Genomic DNA, 27,474 nt, shown 5'->3' on the forward strand with positions numbered 1-27,474 from the left:
TTCTTCATTTTCATATTTTCAATCTATAAGAGATAGTTTGAATCCCAGAGTTGTTTTGATTTTTGTTTCTCTTATCATTAGTGACTTAGTGCATTTGTCTTTTATTTAATAGCTGGAAATTTTTCAGTTGAAACCAGTGAGGGTGTATGTGTGTATGTGTATATTTGCACATGTACATGCACAATAATATAGACATACATTATAGACACATATATTAATATCTATGTATAAATATGCATACATCTAATATATGTGTGCATATTTACATATGTTCGACACTAGTCTTTTACAAGAAAAATTCATTATGTGTGTGTGTTTTTTTTAATTAACCATTTTTCTTCTGATTCCAACTACATATAGAGCTATGGGTTGGACTATAGCACAATTAATTGATTCGAAACTAGTAGATGGCCAAGCTCTAAGCATAAGCATTGACGTTTTTATGTCAAAAAGCCCTTAGTGGAATAATATCAGTTTTTTTTATACTTGGTGCTATGCCATTCAATATTTTTATCAAGAAATTAGATAATACACATTGTTGTGATCTAGTTCAGATGGATCTGAATCGGTCCCTGTTCGGGCACCAAAATGTGGTGAGCTTTTTCTTCTCAAAACGCAGCCAGGTGATAAAAGTTCAGATCTTTTATTATCTCCAATATAGCCCAGTTAGCTTAGAGGCCTATCTCTCTGCTTGGTTGCAAGAGCTCTTGCCGCTTTGTCCTTTGCTTCTGCCTCTGCTTTATTCAGCCTCCAGAGCCAGTACCAAGTTGAATCTGTCTTGCCTTGAAGAGAGGGCTTCTGGCATAATTCTGCTGAAATCCCGACTTGTAGCTTCTTCACTCTGAAGGACTTCTTTGACTGGCCCATTGGCCTATTTATGCTCCTTCCAGAGAGAGGGATTATGGGTTTTCTCCCATAGTGCTCTCTGGCCCAAAGAGCTTCAAGGGAGGTGTGAACTCATTGAACTCCAATGAGTAAAGGTGTGAACACAAGCCTTGTATTAATTAGTTCTACTTAGTACCTTGTTTCAGGTTCTGCCCAAAACATCTTCTTGTAAGATTAGATCAACTCTAATTAGTTAGCAGTTAGTAAGGATTCCAACAACACATGACATTTTTTATCAAGTATTGAAATAATTTACAATTGGCTGTGGTTGTTAACATAGTGGATGAGTTTGGACTAAAAAGGATATTTACAGACTACAGCACTAAGGTAAATCTAGCATGATCAACTCAACTCTTATGCTTGCGTATCAAAAAAAACTCAACAAACAGCAAAACTCTGTTTCCCATGACAGGTAACATGGGCAGATAATACTTATAATAATAATAATGAAAATAATAAAAAGGAATTGGGCTTTATTTAAATAAAAATGAAAAGTCTACAATATTCTCTGGAAGTAAAAATAAACAAAATCTAAACAAAATACTAATGTAATTTTGTGAATTAATAGACATAGTTTCCAGGAATAATATTATAATCCCACTTTGCTTTACCCGAATCGGATTTCTGTCCTAAATACTATGTTTGGTTCTGGGCACCACTGTTCAAAGATATTGTAAAGCTTGAGAATATCAAGAAAAAATAAAACCAAGATGGCAAAGGGATTTGAAACCATGTCATATAATGATTCTTTGAAATAATTGGACATATTTTGCCTGAAGGAAGAAGATTCAATTGAGATGCATAGTTATCTATAAGGATTTAAAAGTCTGTCATGTGGAGGAGGGATTAGTGCTGCTCTGTTTAGACATTATTAAGAGAGCAATTTAAGCTTAATAGCAAGATAAACTTCCTAACAATTAGAGTTGTCCAGAAGTGGAATTGACTGATGAGAGATATTGGCTTTTTCTTTCTTTGAGCATCTTTAAACAGCAAATGGATTTTTTGTTTGTTTGTTTGTTTGTTTGTTTTTTTGGGAGGAGGGTATCTTTTAAATGTAAACTGGAGTAGATGAGCATTAAGGTCTCTTTCAATGCTCATATTTTGTGATTCTGAATTCATTTTGCTTGTGTAGAAACTTTATAATCTTATCTAATCAAAATGTACATTTTCCCTATCATATGATTCTTTTGAGTTTTTTAATATAAAAAGGAAACCCTTGCCAAATATTATGGGAAAAAATCCAAACATAATGGGACTTTAGTACAATGCTAACAAAAATAACAAATATATTTGCATCCTTTGTTCCAGAAATCCTATTCTTTGATATATCTGGATGAGAGTGGAGCACAATCCAGCACACGCTGTACCAATACAGACCAAACTCAAACAGACCATGAGCAGAACAGCAGCTGTTTCTGGAGTCCTATTGGATCATAGATGATAAGGGAGTGAAAAAACTACTCAACAAGGGATTACAGGAGTTTATTTGGTAAGACCGGGGGAAAACTCTGTTGCTTTGTCTATACTTATATCTGAGTCAAATACCTGTGGGACAAGGAGGAGATGAAAGCAAATGACTTTATGAGAAATCAAGAAAAAATAAAGCAAAACCAAAATAATGAACAAAATAGAAGATAATGTGAAATCTCATGGATATTTAATGGAATGGAAAATTTTCAAGCATTCTTGATGAAAATATCAGGGCCAAACATAAAATTTGTTGTTTAAAAATGGACTCAACTATTAAAAGTTAAACATGAAAAGGAAATTGTAAGAGACTTAATATAGTTAAACTATTTTCAAATTTATATGAGAAGATAATATTTGTAACTCTTAAGAAATTTCTCATTACTAGGGTAGTTCAAAGGAATATATATAGAGAAAAGTAGTCAATTCAGTGTGAATTGACTATGAAGGGATGATATAAAAATACAATTAAGAGATGAGAGTGGGATAAAGGAGAAAGGAATGGTTCAAAGGGGTAAATTATTTCACATAAAATAATTTTTTAAAAAAAGCTTTCACAGTGAAAGGGAAGATGGGGAGATAAGAGTGAGTTTTCTCATCAAAACTGGCTCAAAAATAGAATAATATACACAATCCACTGGGTATTGAAATCTATATTACCTTACAAGAAAGTAGGAGTTGAAGGGAATAAGAGAATAGAGTATTATAAAAAAAAGAGGGAAGACTGGGGTTGAGGGTATTCAAAAAAAAAAACAAAAATAAAAACAAACAACAACAACAACAACAAAAAAACCAGCACTTGAGGAGGGACAGAGTGAAAAGGAGAGAAAGAATAAAATAAGCCACAGGATGGAGGAAATAAAGTTAGCAATAAAGGTTGTGGGAAAAAAAAAACAAAACATAGAGTTTCTCTGATAAATTCCTCATTTATCAAACATAGAAAACTGAGTAATGTAATCAAAGCTCAAGACAACAATAAGTTACAGTTCAAAGAATTTTTTATCTTAAAAGTCAAAATTTTACTAACCACAACTTAGTGTTTGAATATCTTTCCTGATGCTGCTTTCATAACAGTTATCATTTCATTTAGTCTTTATTTATGAATATAAATATGTGTATAGCAGAAGGTAGTTTCTGCAAAATTGGAATCCCAGTGGCTGAGGAAGCTGGTGTCAGGACCTTCCCATTGGTGTTAGCTCTTTGGGGCAGTGAAACCTGAAAGCTGGTCATGGGACCTCACCCCTCCCTCTCAATAGCTCCAAGAGCCAATAACTGCTGGAGCAAGGTGGACAGAATGTATTACAAGTGGTTGTTATCTTCAGGGTTGCCTAGAAGAATATGATGTGGGATGCCCAAGGGCACAGGACCTTTGGGACTACTTCTAATGGGGTACCATGATGCAACTATTCTCTTTCCAATCCCCCATATCAGGTGAGTCCTGCATGACTGGAGAGTTAGTACTAAATTCAAGTTTCCTTGTATCTTTCATCATTTTTTTTTCCAAACCTATATTTAGAAATCTGATCTCAAATGAGAGGATTTAACAGATAGAGAGAAAGAGGATCTTTTTTCTAGGGGAATTACAAGAAGGCTTTGATTTAAACAGTCTTTCAAGAAAGGATTAAGGAAAGTTTCCTATAAAGTAAAAAAGTATTTACATGTTTTTGTTTTTGTTTTCCTTTCTTCACTCTGAATTACTTTCAAGTTAATTGCTTTCCTTCATAGTCCTAAAATAATGAAGCTCTTAATATTGCCATTTACTTTTAAAACTTTTAGAATTTTTTCCATCAAACAAATACTACAGAGTGGGACCCTAAAACCTAGTAAACTATTTCAGAAAGGACTGAGTTCCTGGAATAGCCCCAAAGTTTCAGGAATTTTGCAATCTTAAAATGACTAATATTAAAACTCTTTAATCTATTGAGAAGTTTTCAATAGTATTACAAAATTTATTTATCTGACTTTATTTCTGTAATTTCAACAAGTCAAAACTAAAATGAAAGGGGGAAAACATCTTACAGGTTTGTTTGTCTTTTTAATTAACCTAATCTTCAATAGAAAGCCTAAAGTGGGAGTTTGTCATATTTACTAAGACTATTGCTTCATTTATGAAAGTTCATTAATCTTTCCCACTGTCCTAAACTTTTTAGTAATAGCCCATAGGCATTTTTTTCTGGTTGACTGCATTTTTAATCTTTCAAGGTAACAGAATCTGGCCCATAATCAAGCATAACACAGAGATTTTGCATTTTACAAACATAAAAATGCAGACAAGAAGACAAAACAGATACAAACAGAAGCAAACAATTCTAACAAAGTACATATTTACACTTCTCATTTTAACCTTTTGAGCTAAGGCACACAGTACTAAAGTGTGCACATAATTGAAAATGTTAATAGGAACTTGCAGTAAAAAGAAGCAGAAGTATGCAGAGAAACGAATTAACAGAAAGTATGTAATTAAGAAATGTTATCATTATCAGAGTGATCTGGGAGGAACCAGGAGACAAGAGGGACCCTGGAGTTTTCCACATTGCTAAGCTCTTGGAACTTGAAGGAATGAAGCAAGGGCAGAGGTCAGAAACTCAGCAGATCAGGGTGGAAGGGAGAAGTTGGATTCCAGAGAAATAAATATTGCATTGTGCCTAGTCCATTTCTACTGGTACCAAAGAGTTCATTGACCTAATTTTGTGTTGGATCCCATTTCTGACATATATTAATGTCAAATTAACTGAACCAGCCTCTTACCTTTGGTTGGCCAGAGCCAAACAAAGCAGGCTAGGGAGAAGAGAGTTAGAATCAAACACAAGTTTAATTTCACCTAACATAATGCCTGACCCATAGTAAACACTTAAATGCTTTTTCATTCTGTCAACTGGAGATGTATTTCTCTGGAATCCAATTGTCCCATCCTTTGTTCATGATCCTTTGAACTTGCCCCTGGTCCAATCCTTCAAGCTCTGGCTTAGTTAGGCATAGTATTTTTTGTTGGGAAAACTTCAGGGACCTTCAAGCCATTACCCTCACTTTGAAAATTAAACTTCTCTTTGATTCCTGATATTAGTTTATATTATAAGTGTGACTGGACATGGAATCAGTCTGGAATCAGTCCATTGGTCTCTCTTAGTACCAGGAGAAATGGACTGAGACCAGTAAAGATGTGTTTCTATAGTCTGATCCCCTCTTCATCTGGTAGTCCTCTTCCCTTGTCCTTCCTTGCTTCAGCCCTCAAAGATCTATCTTGGTTGAGCTTGGTGTTCTTTGTGAGGGATGCTCCAGGACCCTTCAAGTTATTTCCTGCAGAGGGCTGCAGTGCAGGGACTCTGGGTAAGGTATAAGACCCTTCAGCCCAGAGGGAACCTGATATCTATGGCCCTCTACAATTTTGCTCACTTTGAAACTAAACTTCTATTTGATTCCTGACAAGTAATATTATTGTTATAATTGTTACAAAGGATAGACAATGGGGATATATATATATATATGTATGTATATATATGTATATATATGTATATATGTATGTATATGTATATGTATATGTATATGTATATGTATATGTATATATTTTTTTAAATAACAATATATATTTTTTAAAATAATAAAACTGTTAACAGTACCACAACCAGTCTGTAATCCAGGGATGGCCAGAACCAAATAAAGCAGATTAAAGACAGGAGAGTCAGGAATGAAATAGAAGTTTAATTTAGAAGTGAGGCAAACACTTACAAGTGAGAATCGACCTGAAAAAGCTGGCTCATGGCTTATGGTAGGGGTAAAGTTTTTAAGCAAGAAAACCACAAAAAGATAGGCCCCAACATAGACATTCTCAGATTTCAAGTAAACAGTACCTTTCGGCAGGCCCACACTGCAGGAATTTTGGGGATAATACAGGTATTGTTGGATTATGTGGAAACTGATTAACCTTGTGATTATCTCAAATCTTAAAGATTGCTATTTGGTTCACTTAGCAGCTAACACAAGCATTATTCAGAGTATCCAGAAATATATTCGATCCCTTCTGCTGCGATATGTTGGTTTCAATTCTAGGTCTAAAATCAGGGTCCTCTGTAAAATAACATTAGTAGTTGAAATCACAATTCCCAATTCTGGTAACAAACTCAGCACACAATCTGTTTTTTGGTCCTTAGCTCTGGAAATCAGGGTATCTACAGATATTTTGACAAAATCAAATAATTAAAATTTTTATTTTTAAAAACTCCACATATTCTTTAAATTCCAAACTTTCTCAATTTTTGAATGGATTATATTCTCATACATCACACATTTGTAAAATATTTAATCTTACTCTTTATTATATTTTTTCTGCATTAAAAGAAAGTTAGTTACATACAATTCATTATCTCTCTTCCCAAAATTATTATCTCCCTTGAATTCCACGATACTATATATTATTTATCTTCAAAGCTTTCTGATAATCTCTTTTTCTGCTTTCTGTACTCTTCCTCCTTCTACTTTGAATTTTTCAATGATGAGCTATTCCATTTCTATTTTTTCCAATGAAATTTCATCTACTGTTATGATGGTAAACTCTTACCTAAATTCATATAACTCAAATCTGTAAATCGGGTGCTTTCCTTGCACTGAAGTGTCAATCCAATCTTTCCAACTTCCATTGAAAGTTCTTCACAACAATTTTATAAAATAGCTTTCTATCCATGAGTGAACAGAAATATACTGCACTTCCCTATTAGCCCTAAAAAACTAAAACTGAGTCACTTTCAGCAATTGTCACTTCAAAGATATAGGTTTATGAATGTCCTTGATATGGCCTGGTTATTCTTCCAAGAGAATCAGACACATTTTTGTATCTTGATCTAATGTATTCAGTAGTCATCAAAGTAATGAAAGAGTCTCTACCAAAGTACCTATGATTAAAACACTTACTAAATATCAATAGATTGACATGAGAATGAGGTTTTGTGCCATTTTACAGCCGATGCTTTTATCTTATCTATTAAAGCATTGAGTCAGCAGTACTTTGTCTCCAATTTAATGGTGCTTTTTGTATTGTTCAAGGAATAGTGCTCACTCATTAGACAGAAAATTTGCAATTAACTCAGGAGGACATTGCTTATATAGCGAATTGAATACTCAGAAATTTGAATTTAGAGTGTTGTAAGTATACTAATTTACAGTGGTATTTTAACATATATATAATTTTTTAGCCTTCAGATACAACATATGATTTTCTTCACTATTAATTTTTGTCCCTATTTGGCAAAGAGATACTGTTGGCTTTTCACAATCCTCCATGTCACTCAAGAGCTCTTTGATTATCTAATGAAAGAAAACATTTACTTTCTCATGGGAACTTTAGTAAGTAGGTCATTTCAGCAGTAGGAACATCCTTACATGGTGTACCTGTCAAATGAGAATAGTGCTGAAAATTTGATTATCTATTCAGATGAGATTTGAAAAGTTTATGTTGAATATCCAAACTTCATTTTTCATAATTTAAATCTCAAAATTGAACTATAAACATTAGAATTCCCTTTTCAAATTTTAGCCCATTTGTGAAATACAAAATTCTAATCTCCTTTCTTTCTTTTTTTTAATAATAGAAATATTACAGAAAAGGTGAAATTTTCTACCTAGACAAATTCTGACATCTTCAAGCACTGAAAAGGCTTTTATTTTATTATTATTATTTTTTTTACTAATAGATTTTGAAATAAATCTTTCCCAGGTAGGGTCATTATTATATTCCTTCTATCTCAAAGTTCATCTGTCATGTGTTAATATTGCAAGTTTTCACCTTCCCTCATAATAAATATTGCTTTCCTTGTCAAAGTCAGAAGATATTTTAAAATGGTATAATAGTATAAAATATATGGACTATAAAATATATAAAATATATGGAGCTATTTCCTATCTCAGATACCTTTCTTCCAAATACTAACACTGATCTGTCACTTCTGCTTAGTAACATTTCCAAAAATAACATTTAGGTAACTTAGGTAACTTCTTCCTACTATCCAGTTTTCTTCCTTGCATTATCAATAAGTCTTTCTTTTTTCTTGTCCTTTTTCTTGTTCTAATGGGAAAAAAAAAGAGAGCGTGAGACAAAGACAAGCACACTTAACACATAAACACACACACAGTTTTAGTATTTTTATTTGCATATCTGCTTTAAAAATATTCTTTTAAAAATTTCACAGAAGAGAAGGTCATTTGATTTGGTTCTGGATCACATTTTTGAAATCACTTTAGTGGTTATGAAAAACAATGTCTTATAATTCAATTGCATCATATTTGTAAAGAAAAAATGTAATTTTGAAGGAATTCAGAATTTTAGCATGAAGTCAATTTTTAACTTACCTATTTGGTATTTTAACTTACCTATTTGGATAACAAAACATTTTAATCTCTGTGATATTTAGAATGAATTAACTGCAGTTGTAAATAAATGTCAATAATCTGGTTACATTATACATAAATGTAAAATATTGGGCATATTTCTAAAAAAAAATCTTAGGATACCAGATCTATTAAAATGCTCTGCAGTGCAACATCTTAGAATTAGAATTTCATCCCTTTCTTCCCTTTATTATTCTACATCAAATGTAGGAGTCTCCCTAATTATCTGATTTTTAAAATATGTTTTAGGCTAATGTATTTTTGTTGCTGGAGAGTTCAAGAAAGTAATGCCATATATATGGGGATAATGAATGCAAATTTAGCAACTATAAACAACTTATATAGATATGCTCTATAGGCAAAAAATGGTATCTTCTTCAGCCACTCTTAAACAATGAGTCTAACAAAAGCCTATCAATTCTGTTCCCTGAGGTCAATGTTATGAAGGAATTTCATTATGCTGGGGATATTTAGCATCAAGTACAAAAAAAAAGCATTGATTGAAATTTTGGTTGAATAATTTTACATTTATTTGGAAATTTTGCCATTAAGTAACCACAGTCATTCCAATGAATTGTTGATCATTAACAGCAGGATTTAATGATACCCCAATTGTTGTAATTGAACTCTTGTACCTGAGAAAGGCAGCTTAGTCCATTTCCATTTCAAAGAAGTCTAATATAGGAACAGTCAACTCCATGTGAAATAAAATGCCTGCATTAACTATTCTTAGAGACAAATATATAGAAAGGTAAAGACATTCAACATTCAAGATTAGATAGTTAAAACTAAGGAGACTGAACAATACATACTATGTTCACTTCATTTTTTCTGATTTTTTTCTTCTCTCCCATTTTTTTTTCTTTTGCCCTTATTTTTGTCTCCTAACACAATTCATAAAATAATGTGTATTAAAAATGAATAATTTTACTGAGAAAAAAAAGATAAGATTTTAAGCAAAATTTTTTATTATAGTCAAATATATATTCCTAAATTCCTTCAATGGACATGTCAGTTCATTTCCTTTGCTCAAGCAGTTTGAGTGATTCCATATTGCTATTAGCATCTTTATATATATATATATGTATGCCACTTTCTTTCGTCTTTTAAAGCCATCACAATTTAGCTCCAAGCTATCTCTTCAAACTAATTTCACATTATTCCCCCTCAAGCATTTTATGTTCCAGTCAAATAGGCACCTCATTCTTAGGAAATTCTATCTCCTCCTGTCCTCCTTTACTCTATCCAGGCTTCCTCATCTACTTACTAAAAATCTCCAGCTCCCTTAAAGTTCACCTCACTGATTTTCTCCTACAAAAGATATTTCCTGATTTCCTAATTTGTTAATATTTCTCTGACCCACATAAAAATTTCTCTGTATTTATTTTAAAATATATAATATATAGACATACATACATACATATGTATCTATGTACATGGCATTCTTTGCTATCAGGAGAGTGTGAACTCCCCTGAAGGGAGACAGAGATTGTTTCATTTTTAAGAGGACTAGAAATATCCATTCCTTCCTCCGTGTCTTCCTAAAATTTTGTCCTTAGTAATGTAATGTAATCAGGAAAAGATTAGATTAAAAAATGATTTATGGTATTTACTAGTTTAATGAAAATTCACAAGTCAATTAATTTTTTTCTCTGCTTTTTCATCCATAAAAGGAGTTTACCAATAATCATAATCATGGTATCTTATTTTACTGAATTTATTTGCATATACATTTTTGACCTTCCTTCAGATACCCTAATTTTCTATTTCTTTAATCTATTCAACTCCCCTGAAGTACTTCACCCCATCTTTACTACACACAATGTTATTTATACCCTTGACCATAGCATTACATATAAATGTACATAATATTTATGTTAATTCATTTCCATATTCTATAACTCCAAATATATTCATTTCAATTATCAATAACTCCAAAACTACCATTATTCTAGACTAATATTTTATATTTTCATTTCTTTCTGTCCCTTATTGCTTTTATAGCAGTTAATTTTCTTCTTCATCATGAACTCTGATATTTTCATCTTTCAATACTTTCCTATTTTCATACTTTCTTAATTATGAGCTTTTATTAAGCTAGTTCAAATCACCATTGTATTCTACTCTCAAATCTCATATTCTACTGTGCTATTATTATTCATACCTTGCATAAGTTCAGCACTGAGCTGATTATTCGTTTACTTCCCATTATTCACTTGTTGCTAAATAAAAGTCTAAGAAGTAACTAATCTGTGCTAACTGCATTCAGGGCAAATGTGTACTACCTAATTATAACTAGAACCCAATTGTGAGAAGAAAATAAATTAAGCATTCTCTAAGGCATCCAGGCAATACTAGGTATAGAAAATTGGGCCTGATATTCAAGAACTTAATTCAAATATGACCTCAGACACTTACTAGCTGTGTAATCACAGACAAATCATTTAACTTCTATTAGTCTCAATTTCCTCAACTTTAATGAAGGGATAATATTAACAGCTACCTCATAGGATTATTGTAATGATCAAATAAGTTATTTATAAAGGAGTCAAGCACAGTGTCCAACAGATTGATGACACTATCTGAATGTTTATTTCTTTCCCCTCCCTCTCTAAAACCTGGGTTTCATACTCCACTTAAAAATTTGAAACTTAAAACTTGTTCTTCTTTTTATGTCTTCTACTATGATAATCCTGACATCATTATTCATGCTCACTTTTTGCTTTTTCTTTGTATCCTCACATTTTGATATACCAATGAACTGATATACCAATGAATAGGATGATTGATTAGTTCAAATAAGACAATACACATAAATTTTCATTAAACTGTAAAATATTTGTATTAATATCCTTCACAGTAGAAAAATAGCAACAAGATAAAAGTTAAACAATATTCCTGTCTCTTCTCAACTCAACATCATCACTTCTTTAATAGCCATTAATGTTTCCCTGTCTTTTGACCTTCAAATAGACCTCCAAATAATTATGTAAAGAGAGAAAGAAATAGACAAATGATGATAAAGTAAAGAAAGAAATGGCAGAGAGAGCCAGAGCCATAGACACAGAGAAAGAAATACATAAATAGATAGTTCCTTGTATGAACTGTGATATCAAGAAAGTAATTCAGTAGTATCATATTAATATCAGGAATGTTAAATGAAGGATAAAATCATTGAAAACAATTTATGGGCTCAGTTACCTGCTTTTACTTAAGTTGGCTATCTGATAGCCTTTACTCAATCCTTACCCTTGAGTAGATGGGCTCAATGAATAAAGAGTAGACGTTGGAGGAAGTTTGCTTTTAGCTAACTTTGGCTAGCTTTTAGCTAGCTCTTTGAAAATCAGTCCCAGGGCAGAGACAAGATGGCAAGAGGTAACATGTCATTATCTGATTTCTTTCTGACATCACTCAGATCAGCACCAAATCAAGCCTCTGAATTGGTTTTGCAGTGGCAGAATCCACAAATATTTGGAGTGTAACAAATTTCCAGCAGAAGATATTTTGGAAGAACTTTAAAAATGTCTGTTTTAATGGGGGTGGGGTGCTGAGGGACTGGGATGGGGAGGTGGCTGAGTGTAAGGTCAGCTCAGGGGACCAGATTATTGTGGCATCTGGGCTGGGGAAACTACCAAGAGGCTCTTTGCCAAAATATAGTAGCATTGGTTGATCTGTCCTGCTTACAAGCCAGCAGATCAGCATATTAGCTGTGGGACATCCAACACAAATGAAAAAGGGAAATAGTGAGCTCCTGAACCCCAGCATAACCTGGGACCTGGGCATGACCACACAGCACTGAAAGTTAGTCATTACCAACTTAGGCAGCCACTCTTGTCTGTAGAGGAAGCTTAGAACAATCTTCCCCCTTGCCCTAAGAGCAGACCTCAACCTTTAAAAAAAAATGAACAAAGCAAAACTAACTCTGACCATAGATACTTTTTATGAAGAAAGCAAAAAAGAGACCTCAATCCCCAAGGACATTAAAAGCAAATCATTTCCAGATGATGCATCAAAGAGTGATAGTAGTTGGTATCCATCTCACAAGGCTCTTTTAGAAGAATTAAAAAAAGGATTTTGAAAGAGAGGAGAAAAATATGAAAGCAAATGAAAACACTGCAGGTGAGTTTGGAAACTAAAACACAGAAATTATCTGAAGAAATCCCCAGGCTCCAACTAAGTAGCTGATACATATTAGGTAAATAGAAGTGATTGTTTAATTGAACAGAAATGAATTGAACCAAATTCAGCATCAGAAATCTCTTCACTATATCATTCTACTGAAAAAAAATATATAAACAGAGCATTGAAAAAAATTCCACTGGACTTGGTAATTAAAATGGCATTGGTGACCCTGAGTAAAGAAGTTTTCATATAGTTGTAAAACAGAATGCCGGGAAGTGGGGGGGGGGGGGGGGCGCGGAAATGTGTATATATGTATGTGTATATATATATATATATATATGAATTAATGCCCAACTGATTTATAGCCCTGCCTTATTCAACTCCATCTCTATCACTGACAGGCTATGTTAGCAATTTTCAGAATAAATGAAATTGGACTGAAGGTGTTTTTGCTTGTTTTGTTTGTATTGTATTTCCTCCCAGTTCACCTATGTAGTATGTTCAATCTTTACATTTATTTAATAGAAATTACCATGTTATGTAAATAAATGAGAATATTCATGAAAATTAAATGTTATGTTATAGTTAATTAATTTTAAAATCATTTAACAATCATGGGATTTTACACTAATTGCTTTATGAGATTAATGAATTTATATACTTATTTGAGTCTCCTCTTACTTGGTAGAATATAGAGAAAGAAGCTAATAACTAGTCCAAGATTTCACTTTGCCATGAAGGAATTTGAAAATATAAGTCCATTTTGCAAGTAGTTATGTTCTGAAGAGATATAAAGAACTTCAAAGAATCATTTGTTTTAATTTGAACATTATATTGTGGGAAATGGCTTGCTCCAAAAAGAAAGCAAAATTATTTTCCTTAAATTTTAACTTTCTATCAGATTATATTGAAACACATTTAAGGGGCAGCTAGGTGGCCAAGTGGATAGAGCACCAGCCCTGAAGTCAGGAGGATCTGATTTCAAATCTGACCTCAGACCCACTTAATACTTCCTAGCTGTGTAACCCTGGGCAAGTCACTTAACCCCAATTGCCTCAGCAAAAAAAAAAAAAAAAAAAATACATTTCAGCAGATTAGAAAAACTTAATTGCTTCTATGAAATTTTGTAGGGAAAAATAACTAAAATACAGATTAAATTCATCACTGTAATATTAATTGAATTTAAAAGAAAGATGAAAGAAAAGGACTTTTTTTCTTTTAATTCCTGGAGCAGAAAATTTTTTTCTCATATTAGAGTAAATGTGCTGTGTAGTTTCAGGTTTTAAAAATGTATGTAGGTTATTTTGACAAAAAAATTTTCACAAAAAAGTAAAAAGTAATAAGTTAAAAAAATAAGATTATTAAGAATCTGCCATATTAATGAACTAGTAAAGTAATAAAGTACATTATTAGGTAAGGACATTGAGTTGCTTGGGGAAAGAAACAATGGTACAGGTTCAGGGGAATAATTTTATTGTTTATTTTATTTGATGTTAGTTATTTAACTCATTTGAGGAAATGCATATTTTTGTTCAATTTGACAGACATTTATTACTTTTAAACATAATGTAAGGCTTTCATTATTTTGTTTCAAAGAAACAAAACAACTTATTCTTTTGTTTCTTCAACTCCTTGTTACAATTATGGAGATCTAATCCACGGACTTATTGAATCTATACCACAGTAAAGTGCTAACTAGAGAGTTACATGTATATAGTGTATTATATATGCCGTGGATTGAGAAAAAAACAATAAATTTATAACCATCAGTTCAAACTTAGTATTGTGTAAAAAAAAAAAAATCATTTAAAATCTACCCGATCCCTTTGTTTTCCAATATAATAGCTTAATCGCCCTTCATAATGAAAAGCACAGCAATCTGGAAAGTGGCTTGAACCTAAAATTATTCTGCATCTACTAACACATTGAGATAAGGGGGAGGCTAGATGCAGATAATGTTCTGGTTTGGTATTTCTTCTCAGCAGAGAGCTGAGTGACTATCTTGATGGTTTTAGTCTCCTACCCCTCTCTGTCAGGAATTAAGCTCTTCCTTATAGAAGGGTGGATAAATATCTAATCATGTCTCCCTAACAAAAGTTTGCAAACAGATACATAAGAATATATATAACAGGAATGGATATATATACACCCTAACAAAAGTTTGCAAACAGATACATAAGAATACATATAACAGGAATGGATATGTATACACACCCTAATTAAATTCTCCAATTGAAATACAGAGGGAAGAAATGATACATTTGTTTACAGAGGTAACATGGCATAATGGATTGAAAGATTGCTTACAAAGCAGTTTCTTATTTAAGTATTACCTCTGCTACATACTGTCTGTGTAACAGAAAATGACTTCATTTCTCAGTGTTCAATCACTGTTCAAAATTTAGTTGCAGGAAGGATGCCAATTGACTTTATTAATAGGAATCTTATCATATTGATTGTCTAGTGCTAATTCCTCTTGTTATTAACAGTATCCCAAGTTATTAATATAGTCTAACTTGTTTGAAATTTAATTTCTTCTTTATTAGAACTTCTTTTTGTTTGTTTTTCTAAAAGGAAAAATTACTGTGCTGCAAATGTCTAGTGTGTCACCTATGTGTCAGATAGTTTTGGCTTTTTACAATCAATGTTATAAGGTGTAACAAACATTTGTGCATGTCAGAAAACGTTTGCAATCAGTAACTCAGAATTGTGTTTCACAATGTTAAGACACCATCTCATAATTAACAAATTGATTAATATGATAGAAAAGGAAAGTGATGTCAGAGTAGATGTGGAGAATTCAGTATACTAATGCCCTATTAGTGGAATTGTGAACTGATTCAATCATTCTGGAAAGCAATTTGCAACTGTGCCCAAAGGATAGCCAAACTTCATACCCCTTCAACCAACAATACTTATTAATTAGGCTTATATACCAAGGATATTATAAAAAGATGGGAAAGGAAATATATATGCAAAAAATAACTATGGCAGGCATTTTCATGGTAACAAAATATTGGAAACTGAGAGTGTGACCATCAATTACGGAATAACTGAACAAGCTATGGTATATAAATGTAATGCAATACTATTGTCCAATAAGAAATAACGAACAGGCAAGATTCAGGGGGAAAAAAACTTGGAAAGACTTACAAATTGATGCAAAATAAAGTGAACAAAAACAGGCAAACAATGTGCATAGTATCAGCTATATTATGTGATTAGCAGCTGTTTGATTCAATTCTTCTTAGCAACACAATATTCCAAGATGAGTATAAAGGACTCTTGAAGGAAAATGCTACACATGACCAGATGAAAAACTGGTGCACTCATAATGTAGATCAGAGCATATTTTCACTTATTTCATTCTTTTTCATGTTTTTTCCCCTTTTGATGTGTATCCCTGATTTAGAAAAATGTTTTCCATGATAACACATATATAAGCTATATAAAACTGTCAACCATATTACATACAATCTGTTGAATGAATATTTTCTTTATTCCTCCATAATGAACCATTTTATTAAAATGCTTAGAAGAATATATTTCAAGAATCTAATAAGTATTTATTGATGTTTATAGCTCTGGAACTAGATTAGGATTGAATCTGAGAAATAATTACATAGAAATAATATTTTTAAAAATTTCAATAGTATTCTATTTTTCCAATTGCATGTAAAAATCACTGAAACATTATTTTTGTAAGATTTTGAGTCCCAATTTTTCCCTTTTCTCCTTACTACAACTTTCCCTAAGAAAGCAAAAATCTGATATAGATTATACAAGCACAATTGTTTTAAATGCATTTATATATTAGTCATGTTGTGAAAGAAAAATCTGAACAAAATGGGAAACAAGCACCATGAGCAACAGACAACAAACAAAAAGTGAAAATAGTATACTTCTATCCACATTCAGTCTCCATATTTCTCTCTTTGGTTGGGGATGGCATTTTCTATCCCAAGTCTATCAGAATTGTCTTGGATCACTATTGCAGAGAAGAGGTGAATCTAGAGTAGTATAGAATAATTTATCATAACATAATCTTGTTACTATGTACAATGTTCTTCTGGCAGAAAAAAATAATTGATTCTAATAGATTGAATGACATCTTCATATAAAAAAAAGAAAGGACAAAAAGAAAAAAGAACTTTGAACTTGGCCCTTAAGGTTCATGTAATTAGCAAAGAAAAATTAAATGGAACAGTTGGATACATAGAAGGAGAATGGAGAAATCAGTGTCATGAAAATCCATAATAGAGGGTAAAAAATTAGAGAATATAATTAACAGTATCAAATGCTACAGAGAAGTCAGAAAAGAATAAAGACTGAAAAAGTCAATTTAATCCATTTTCAAATAATAATCAGAACTCCCCATGATAAAATCATTCTGAGAATTCTATAATTCTTTTTTCGTTATAGTTGATATATTCAAAATGGATGTACTCTTGAATTCTCTGTACTTAAAAAATATTATCTGCATGTTTTTGGATTCTGGAAGCTTAATTAGTTTCCTTTCAATATCACAGTTTATATTGAATCATGATAATGCAAACTGATTTAAAATTTATTTAATCTGTAATTATTTGGGATGTTTTGATATTCTATTTTATTAATTCTTGATTTTTTTTTGTAATATCAGTGGAGGCCAGATATAAATAAAATGAACACAATGGTATGATTTTAACCTAGTTTCTCTATCGTGGTCCTATATTTATAGTAAAATGTCAGTGAATGAAATGAATAAGGTTATTTTAGAGGCTTTTCAGTACTTGTTCTCTTTATAATACATTTTTATGACAATCCTGAACTTCTTTTCTAATTTATTTTTCAATAGGAAGCCAACCTATGTCCAAAACCTTACCTTTTGCACATTTTGCAGGATTGCATAGAAAATGCAGCATAGGAATGAAATTCCTGTGGCTATATTTGTTTAATTCTATCTGTGCTTCTGTAGGTATCAGCAGTCAGAGTCCTCTCCCTTAATATGTAACTGAATCGATGAATTGAGAATATGCATACTCCTACATTTTAGGGTAGTACATGCTGCTTGCTTGGGGGGGGGATGATAGTGGGGAAAAGACAAAGCTAAAAGATTAAATGACAATTTTTTTTCTTTTAAAATGACAGCATGTTATTTGTATAATGATATTATTTCCCATAATAATTGGCCTATCATTCCTTCAGATTAAAAAAAAATGTATCATTTCTCCTTCATCAAATGACAAGGATAATATTGTTGTTACTTCTGCTGGTCCTGCTACTACTGCTGCTGCTACTACTACTACCACCACCACCACTATGCTACTATTACTACTACTATCACAACTTCATGCTATTACTTTTACTTAGGGGGATATTTTGACAAATGAATCTTTCAATACTGGTTAAAGTACTCTGTGTTATGGTTTCAATATGAACAAAGGCAGCATATAAAATTTACTTGTTTGTGTTACTTGCTGAATCATCCCATATTAAAATTAATTTCAGAAGTGATTTCCTCTAGTATTTATAAAAATTAGTAGCTTTCCTCCTTATTATATTATTCTCCATTAGAAGTAGTACACTGTTAAATTGCTTAATATTTCCTGCTGTGCATCTTATTAACTTCCTCAATGGTTGCTCATGAAGGTATTTCAGTCATTATTGATTTCCAATTTAATATTAATTTACAATACGAAAGACTGATCAAAACCATTTCAGGGTACACTATTCTTGTCTCAGCACACTCTTCTGTTTCTATGGTAACAAAAATGTGGCAAAAATTCTATTATTTTGTTACATTTGGAGAGCACATTCAAGAAAATGTATCTATCTCTCTGTATATTGAAATATAGAACTCATTTCTATAGTTATGAATGTAATAATGATGGAATTACTAAAAACTTTGTGAAATATTTCTTTATTTTCTGACCTTACAAATATGTAATATACACAATAGGGGACTAGTACTAGTATGCTATTAGTTAAAATGTCCTTTATTTAAGTTCTCTTCTGCTAACTGATCAGGGAATGGAACTGAAAAGGAGATTGTGGAGATTGCCAGTGGGAAACTAGCTCCATTACTTCCTACCCATGTAGAAAATTTGGGGGCCTATGCCTGCTGATACATTTTGTCTTCCATGAGTACCTCCAGCCTTTCTTACACTTGAGTCTCAAAATTCGGCTCTTTGCTATAAATTGCACATTGTAACCACCTTAACCTCAACATGAATCCATTATATTATCCCCAAAATCTTGCCCTTTTTCTTTATTTTTTTTTTATTTTTGAAGACAATGCTACTCTTTCAGTAACTCAAACTAACACCCTATGTATCATCCTCAGCTCCTCACTGAGTCACATATGATTCCATCCTACATTTAATTTGTTGCCAAGCCTTTTCATTATCACCATCACAACATTTCTTCAATGAGTGCTTTAACCTAGTTTCCCTATTGGTCCCTTCTACAATAATTTTTTTCTGTTCTTTCTTAATGCAAGTATTTTCCCTCCAAGTTTTTTTTCCAGTTTATTCGGCATATATCTTGCAGTTATATAGTTGAATGCTTGTTTTCTCCTTCATAAAATTGTGAGATGCTTAAAGGAAGGGATTGTTAAAAACAACTTCTTTGTATTCCCAATTATCATAGTGCCTGACACTGTTTTTAAAATTATTTTTATTTGATTTGACTGTAGTCTAGATTTAACTATATAATTTTTATTTATGTTATTTTATATATATTTATATCCTATGTTTAATTATAGAAAATTATTTGCATTTCTATTGTTGATATAAATACTTAGAATGTAAGTAAAATTTTATCTACTAATAAGAAAATTTTGAAGTTTCATATAATTTCCATAAGATTCGTTTGAGGCCTTACAGCCCATGTTTATTATTTAATGGAAAAGAGCATTGCTATTTTCCTTCAAATGGATAATTAAAATTTTTGGGAAAATCCCCAATCCCAAATTCAAGAGAAATAAAATGGAACAAACTATGAAATTATAGAATGAAGTAGACACTTTCTTATGCCAACTATCTATTCAACTATCTTTTCTTTGGATAAAAGCCACCTTCAATTTAATCTTGTCTAAATGATTATTTAAACTCTGTATTTTATCTAAAAGGGCTTCTTTAAAAAACGTAAAATGTCATCTCCCCTCATTTCCTACCCTTGAACAAGAAATATTTTCTTATTCTGTATAACAAATCCAATCAATTTCTGAAATAGAAAAGTAGATCAGTTATAAAGTTTGGAGCTGTGATTTTTAAAAGGCAGCATTGTTATTAAAATGCATGCCTGCACTCTACAAAAAAATTGTTAAGAATAATATTTAAAATAAATAGTTTAAATAAAGATTATTTTTCTATCAAAAATCACATTCACTTAAAATTGTTAGTTCTAAATTATCTCACTTCCAGTAATCTCTTCCAAATCCAATGAAGGAGTTAACAATAGAATTCCCATTATAAATGTGAAATCATGCAAAATATATTTCTATGACATCATGATAAAAAAATGAGAAAAACAAAGAAATTGACAAAAATTTTGATAAGTACTTAAGAGTTTGTCAATTCTCTCTCTGGAGTTTGATGGCTTTTTTTATTATGAGTTCTTTGGAATTAGGATGAATTATTGTATTGACTCAACTACCTAAGTATTTCATAGTTGATTATCATTACAATATTGCTCTTACTGAAAATAATATTCTTCTGATTGTTTTTTGTTTGTTTGTTCTTAGCTATCTCCTTTTTCATTTATTATGGAACCAAATATTTAATAATGAATATATTCCAAAGCTGGCTCAGTCATTTCCTAATAGATGGGCATCCCTTCATTTTCTTTCTTTCTTTCTTTCTTTCTTTCTTTCTTTCTTTCTTTCTTTCTTTCTTTCTTTCTTTCTTTCTTTCTTTCTTTCTTTCTTTCTTTCTTCCTTCCTTTCTTTCTTTCTTTTTTCTTTTCTTCTTCCTTTTTGCATCACAAAAGGAATTGCTATAAATATTTCTGTACATATGAGTTCTTTCTTTTTTCCTTGACTTTTTAGGGATACAGACCCAGAAATGACATTTCTAGGGAAAAGGATATGAGTAGCCTTATAACCTAGTTCTATCTTGTTCTCCTAAATAGATGGATAAGTTCACAAATCTTCCAACAGTGTATCAGGCTACCAATATTTTTACAACTCATTGTATTTATCATTTTCCTTTTCTGTTGTGTTAGCCAATCTTAAAGCAGGTAAGATTATACCTAAAGCTCATTTCTAAATTACACTTTTCTAATTATTAGTTATTTAGATTAATTTTATGAATATTGATATATAGAACTTTTTGCATTTTAATGCTTGTCAGATTCCATCTGGCATCTTGCACTCCATGTTGCCCTCAGGACCACTGAAACTGGTGGGCAAAAGCTATACTATAATGTTTGTAGTCAATCACTAAAACTGAATAATAATCCTAACATATTTGTATTAAAATAATAATTTCCATAGCCCTTAAACATATTTTTGTGTTTGCTTTGTAAAGTAGTAATGTCTGACTCTTTATGATCCTATTTGGAGTGTTTTTGGTAAAGATATTATAATGGTTTGTTATTCTCCAGCTCAACTTATAGTTGAGGAAACTGACGCAAACAGGGTTAAGTGACTTGCTCAGGATCAAACAATCAGTAAGATGATGGATTTGGACTAAAGTTCTTCTGACTCCAGTCCTCACACTCTATCACACTTTATCACACTCTATCCACCATATAGCTATCTTCATATATTTATTGAAGTTTATTAGAGACAACTTGGCAGAGTTAGGAGAGAACTAATCTAAAGGTCTAAAACGTAGGTTTCCATATGATGTCTTCTACATATTGACCATGTACCTGCAGAACAAAACTCATAACCTCTGAATGTTCAATGTAACTTTCTAAGAGTCTGTTTCACAGAAAACCTCTCAATTTAACTTGCAGTTGTCCTCAGGCAAAATGACTTTAGAGAACCACAATACCTCCTTTCACAAACAAACAAAATAAACAAACAAAAAAACTTAAGTTATATTTTAGGTAGTATATGCTTCAATAAGAAATAATTAGCAAAAAGTCATTTTTTCATACAATGAATTAATGCATTGAATAATTTGCTATTATCAATCTATTACTCTCCATAATGATACATTCCCACTCTCTGAAACTTAACATTACATACATTCATAATCTCTGCATATGTGCATATGTTTACTTATGTGTGCTTTATATGTGTATATGAATGTCCATGCATATACATGCATATATCTATGTGCATGTTTATGTGCACATGTGAATAGATATGCATACAGAGATATATGCATAGATGTTTATATACATGTTTATATTAATTTGTATGTTCATCTGTGTGTTTGTGTGTATATACACATATGAACATATAAATGCAGATACACTTCTAGGTTTGCTTTTCCATGTTCTGTATTTCCAAATAAAGGCATTTCCTTTCTTCCTAAGCCATTCCTTTTAACATAAAATAATAGTGAATGGCATTGAGAAAGGAGGAGTTGCATAGTCTTATTAAAATTAACCAAAGCATAAAATAAATGTGATAGCATGTGCAGTGTTTTACAATTGTAGTAATATACCTCTGCAAAGAAAGGAAGGAGTTCATTTTACCTCTAGCTTAATCAAACATTTGCTTCCCTTTCTTTGTGTGCATGCCTTTGTGTTTTTGTTATTCTTTCTAATTATATCTTCATATTATTGTTTAGTCTATTTTTCTTGCTTTCCATTATATTTATTAATATAAGATTTCATATGTATCTTTTTAACATTCATAATTTTTCTCATAGTATGTAAATTTTATAATGCATTTATGCACTATAATTTGTCTATTTGGGGTAAGTTCATTGGGTAAGTTCACTTACTTCATTTTGATATTTTAGCTACAAAAAAAAATGCTCTAAATATTTTTTTCTGTAAAGAGCTTGCCTAGTCATATTTTTTCAGCAAATTCTAAATTGTTTTACAAAATTCATACTTCCACCAATATTTTAGTGAACTTGTTTTTCTATATGCACTTCAATATTCGTTATTCCTTATTTTTGTCAATAACCTAAATGTGAGACAAAACCTCATAAGTATTTTGATTTCCATTTATATTATTATCAATGATTTTCAGCAATCTCATATCATTTGTTATGTTTTTTATTTTTTCTGCTGAAGAATGTCATTTCATATCTGTCAACCAATTAATCATTTGGGATTAGTTATGGTCTTATATATTTATATTTGCCTATTCTATTTGAAAGTATATTAGTGTACTCTATAATGTTGTTGAAGTGGAAAGATCAATAAATCTGCAGTTAGGAAGAATGACGTTCACATGAAACCTTAGACAGTACTACTTATGGGATTTTTTCCCTTCATTTTCTTCCTGCTTATTATCAATTTTATATAGTATTTCAGGTTTGACAATATATTATTTACACATATTATTTCATTTTAACTTCTCAGTAACCCTGGGAGATAGATATTTTTTTGTCCATTTTTACAGATAAGGTAGGGAGATAAAAGACTTTCCCATGGTAATAGATTGTAACAAAGGCAGTTTGAGCTGTTTTCTTGTCTCAAAGTTGAGCTTACTGTACACTGTGTTACTTCTATCTGTTTTAATTTACTCATCTCTGAATGGAAAAAAAAAATAATAGTACCCAGTTTAAGGGATTTTTCTAAAAATAAAAGATTTCTTAACGGTACTTGCAAATCTTAAAGCTCTGTAGTGTCAGTGGCTGTCGACTTTTAGGCAGCTTGCATTTTTATCTTATACACATTCATTTTCTTTGTTCAAAAGTTTTTCAATTTCATGTGATATCTATTAAACATTATCATGTCTAACCATTGTTTTGTTAAGATTTATATAGCTATAGCTCTAAAAGAGAAGAGTTCTAATCTTCATTTAAAAAAGTATTATCTTTTATATTCAGATATTGTTTCTTTTCAGAATTTTTGTGATATATGATATCATTTAAGTTTAAACATAATTTCTGCCAAACTACTTTTTAATGTTCTCAATAGGTCTTGACAAATTGTGAGTTCTTGCCCCAGAAACATATATTCTCAAATTTATCATATAATGGACTATTAACTTTAATTTATTCTATTTTTTCATTTAGTCTTTTACTGATGAAATTCATTATTTTTTCAAAAACACTTAATAGTGTTGATTATTATAATTTTCAGTATAAGGTGAAGTCTGGAATTTCAATGCCTATTTTATATATACTTTTTTCAAACAAACTTTTTCAAAGGCTATTCTTTTGCTTACTTATACAGATTATCCTCTTAGTAATTTATTGTTATGAAATTAAATCTGAAAATATTTCATAATTTTTATCAATATATAATCCATGAAGGCTGAATATCTAATTTATAATTTGATTATGTCTATATTTTTTTCATTGACTGTTTTATAATTATACTTATACTAGTGACAACTGTATTGGTGGACTGACTGTTAATTATGAATAGTTTTCTTTTAATAATTTTTATTGCATTATACATATGATAGACAGAGAGAAACCATCAGGATACTATGACAGAAGCATGGGGGATATTCATGTTGGAGTACAGAAAAAAACCCAGACATGAAAATAAAGAAGGAATGTTTAAGGATGATAAGGTAAAATAGTACTTCCCTTTCAGTAAAAAAAGCAGGTTTTTTTTCATTTATTTATTTATTGAACAGAACTTATATTCCTGGTATGTATAATACCCTACTGTAAATCCTTAGAGAAATAGATAATATTTATCTATAGTTCTAAAAGAGTATATTATCTAGTATAGATGATATTTTACAAGGTAAATGAAAAATCATGGGGGCAAATACATGGCATAGTGAATAAATTGAAGGAAGACTTAAGTTCAAATCCAGTCTTGGATATTTACCAACATAAGTTACCTGGGCAAATCATTTAACCTGGTTTGTCTCAGTCCTTCTCCTTAAAATGGGTTCAAGAAGGACATGACAAACTATTTTAGTATCTTTACCTAAAGAACTCTTAATGGAGTCACAGTCAGACATGACAAAAACAACTAAACAATAAACAAGTGAAAATCATAAAATAAGGGCATCAAAATGGTTTAAAGTATAATGAAACCCAATAAAAGGTATCACTTCCATTTTTTGGCTTTAGGGATATCCTCATGGACAAGTATCACCTTTGAAGATCAGCTAGGAGAAAAACTAGGAGAAATAGTTTTAAACTTATTTAAAAATAGTTTTATTATTATTATTAGTTTTATTATATTATTATATATAAAATAATATTAATATATTATTATTTATAGAAATTTCTCTTACTATATAAGAAAGCAGGTGGAGAAAGGGGAAAGAAAAGGAAGGGGCTTGATAGAAAGGAAGGCAGAAACACTAAGAGAAAGAAGAGAGAAAAGGTAAAGAGTGAAGTGGGTTAGAAATAAAACATTACTAAAAAGGGACAGGGTGCAAAAAGAGAGCAAAATTATATACTTGGGTAGAGCTAGGTGGCACACTGGATAGAGCACCAGCCCTGAAGTCAAGGGGACCTGAGTTCAAATCTGGCCTCAGACACTTAACACTTCCTAGTCACACAACTAGGTCACACCCTGCGCAAATCACTTAACCCCAGTTGACAAAGAAAATAGTAAAATAGGATGGGAAAAAATACATAGCCAGTAATCATAACTGAGAATGTGAGCAGGACAAACTTTCTCACAAAACAGAAATGAATAGCAGTGTATTAAAAAAAAAAACCTATAATATATGGTTTACAAGAAATACATTTGAAACAGACAGATACATAGAGAGTAAGTGTGAAAGGTTGAGCAAAATTTATTATGCTTCAGACAAAGTAAAAAAAAAAAAAATTACAAAAAACCAGGGGTATCAATTATGATCTCAGATAAAACAAAAGTAAAAATAGTTGTGGTTAAAAGAAATAGGGAAGAATACTACATCTAGTTAAAGGGAAGCATAGATAATGTTTTTGTTTGTTTCGGCTTTTTGCTGAGGCAAAAAAAAAATTTGGAAATTAAATAATACAATTCTAAAGAATGAGTGGGTCAAACAACAAATCTTAGAAACAATCAATAAATTCATCTAATAAAATGACAATAATGAAACAACACATCAACCATATGTGATGCAACCAAAGGGAAATCTTTGGATTCTTAGGGAAAAACAAAACAAAACAAAATAGTTATATAATAAAATAGAGAAAGAGGACAGCAGTGAATTGGATGTGCAACTAAAGAACTTGAAAAAGGACAAATTTAAAAGTCCCAATTAAATATCCAATTAGAAATTCTGAAACTCAAAGGAGAGATTAATAAAATTGAAACTAAGAAAACTATTGAAATAACTATTAAAACTAACTGTTGGTTTTATGAAAAACAATGCAACAAAATAGATAAACCTTTCATTAATTTGGTTAAAGGAAAGAAAAAAAAAACAAATTATCAGCATCAAAAATGAATAGGATGAATTTAACCTCAATGACAAAAAATTAAAGGAATTAATTAGGAGCTATTTTGCCCAACTGTAAATAAGCAAATCTTACAATTTAATTAAAATGGATGCGTAATTACAAAAATATAATCCCATATTAACAGAGGAAGAAATAACTTACTTAAATCTCCCTCTTTTAGAAAAAGTAATTGATGAAACCATCAATGAATCCTCTAAGAAAAAAATCTTCAGGACCATCTAGATTTACAATTCTACCAGACATTTAAAAATCATTTAATTCCTATGAATGGATCCAGCCATTCTGGAGAGTAATTTGGAAACTAGGCTCAAAAAGTTATCAAAGTGTGCATACCTGTTGGAATCCTTACTAACTGCTAACTAATTAGAGTTGATCTAATCTTACAAGAAGATGTTTTGGGCAGAACCTGAAACAAGGTACTAAGTAGAACTAATTAATACAAGGCTTGTGTTCACACCTTTGCTCATTGGAGTTCAATGAGTTCACACCTCCCTTGAAGCTCTTTGGGCCAGAGAGCACTATGGGAGAAAACCCACAATCCCTCTCTTGAGCATAAATAGAGCTTCAATGGGCCTGTCGAGGAAGTCCTTCAGAGTGAAGAAGCTACAAGTTGAGATTTCACCGGGATGAGATGAAGAGTTGTGCTGGCTCTGGAGGCTGAAGAAAGCAGAGGCAGAAAGCAAAGGACAAAGCGGCAAGAGCTCTTGGAACCAAGCAGAAATATAGGCCTCTAAGCTAACCGGGCTATATTGGAGATAATAAAAGATCGGAACTTTTATCACCTGGCTGTGTTTTGAGAAGAAAAAGCTTACCACATTTTGGCGCCCGAACAGGGACCGATTCAGATCCATCTGAACTAGATCACAACATTTTGGCGCCCAACGTGGGGCTAATAGACCCCCCCCCCCCCAGTGGATTTCAGTGGAAAAGCTACGATCCTGATTCCAGTGGAAAAGCCTCTGATCCTGATCCAGTGGAAGACTCTTCAACCCAGAAATTAGGGTGAGTGCAACAAAGAAATTTTGTTAGAAGAATTAAAGTAGAATTTCAGCTAAGATGGGACAGATATTTAGAAAACAGCCTGTTTCTGTTCAAGGAAAATGTTTAGAGAGCATTATCAAATAAAACTAATGCAAAC

The sequence above is a fragment of the Antechinus flavipes genome, chromosome 4, assembly GCF_016432865.1.
Source record: "Antechinus flavipes isolate AdamAnt ecotype Samford, QLD, Australia chromosome 4, AdamAnt_v2, whole genome shotgun sequence".
NCBI classification, from domain to species: Eukaryota; Metazoa; Chordata; class Mammalia; order Dasyuromorphia; family Dasyuridae; genus Antechinus; species Antechinus flavipes.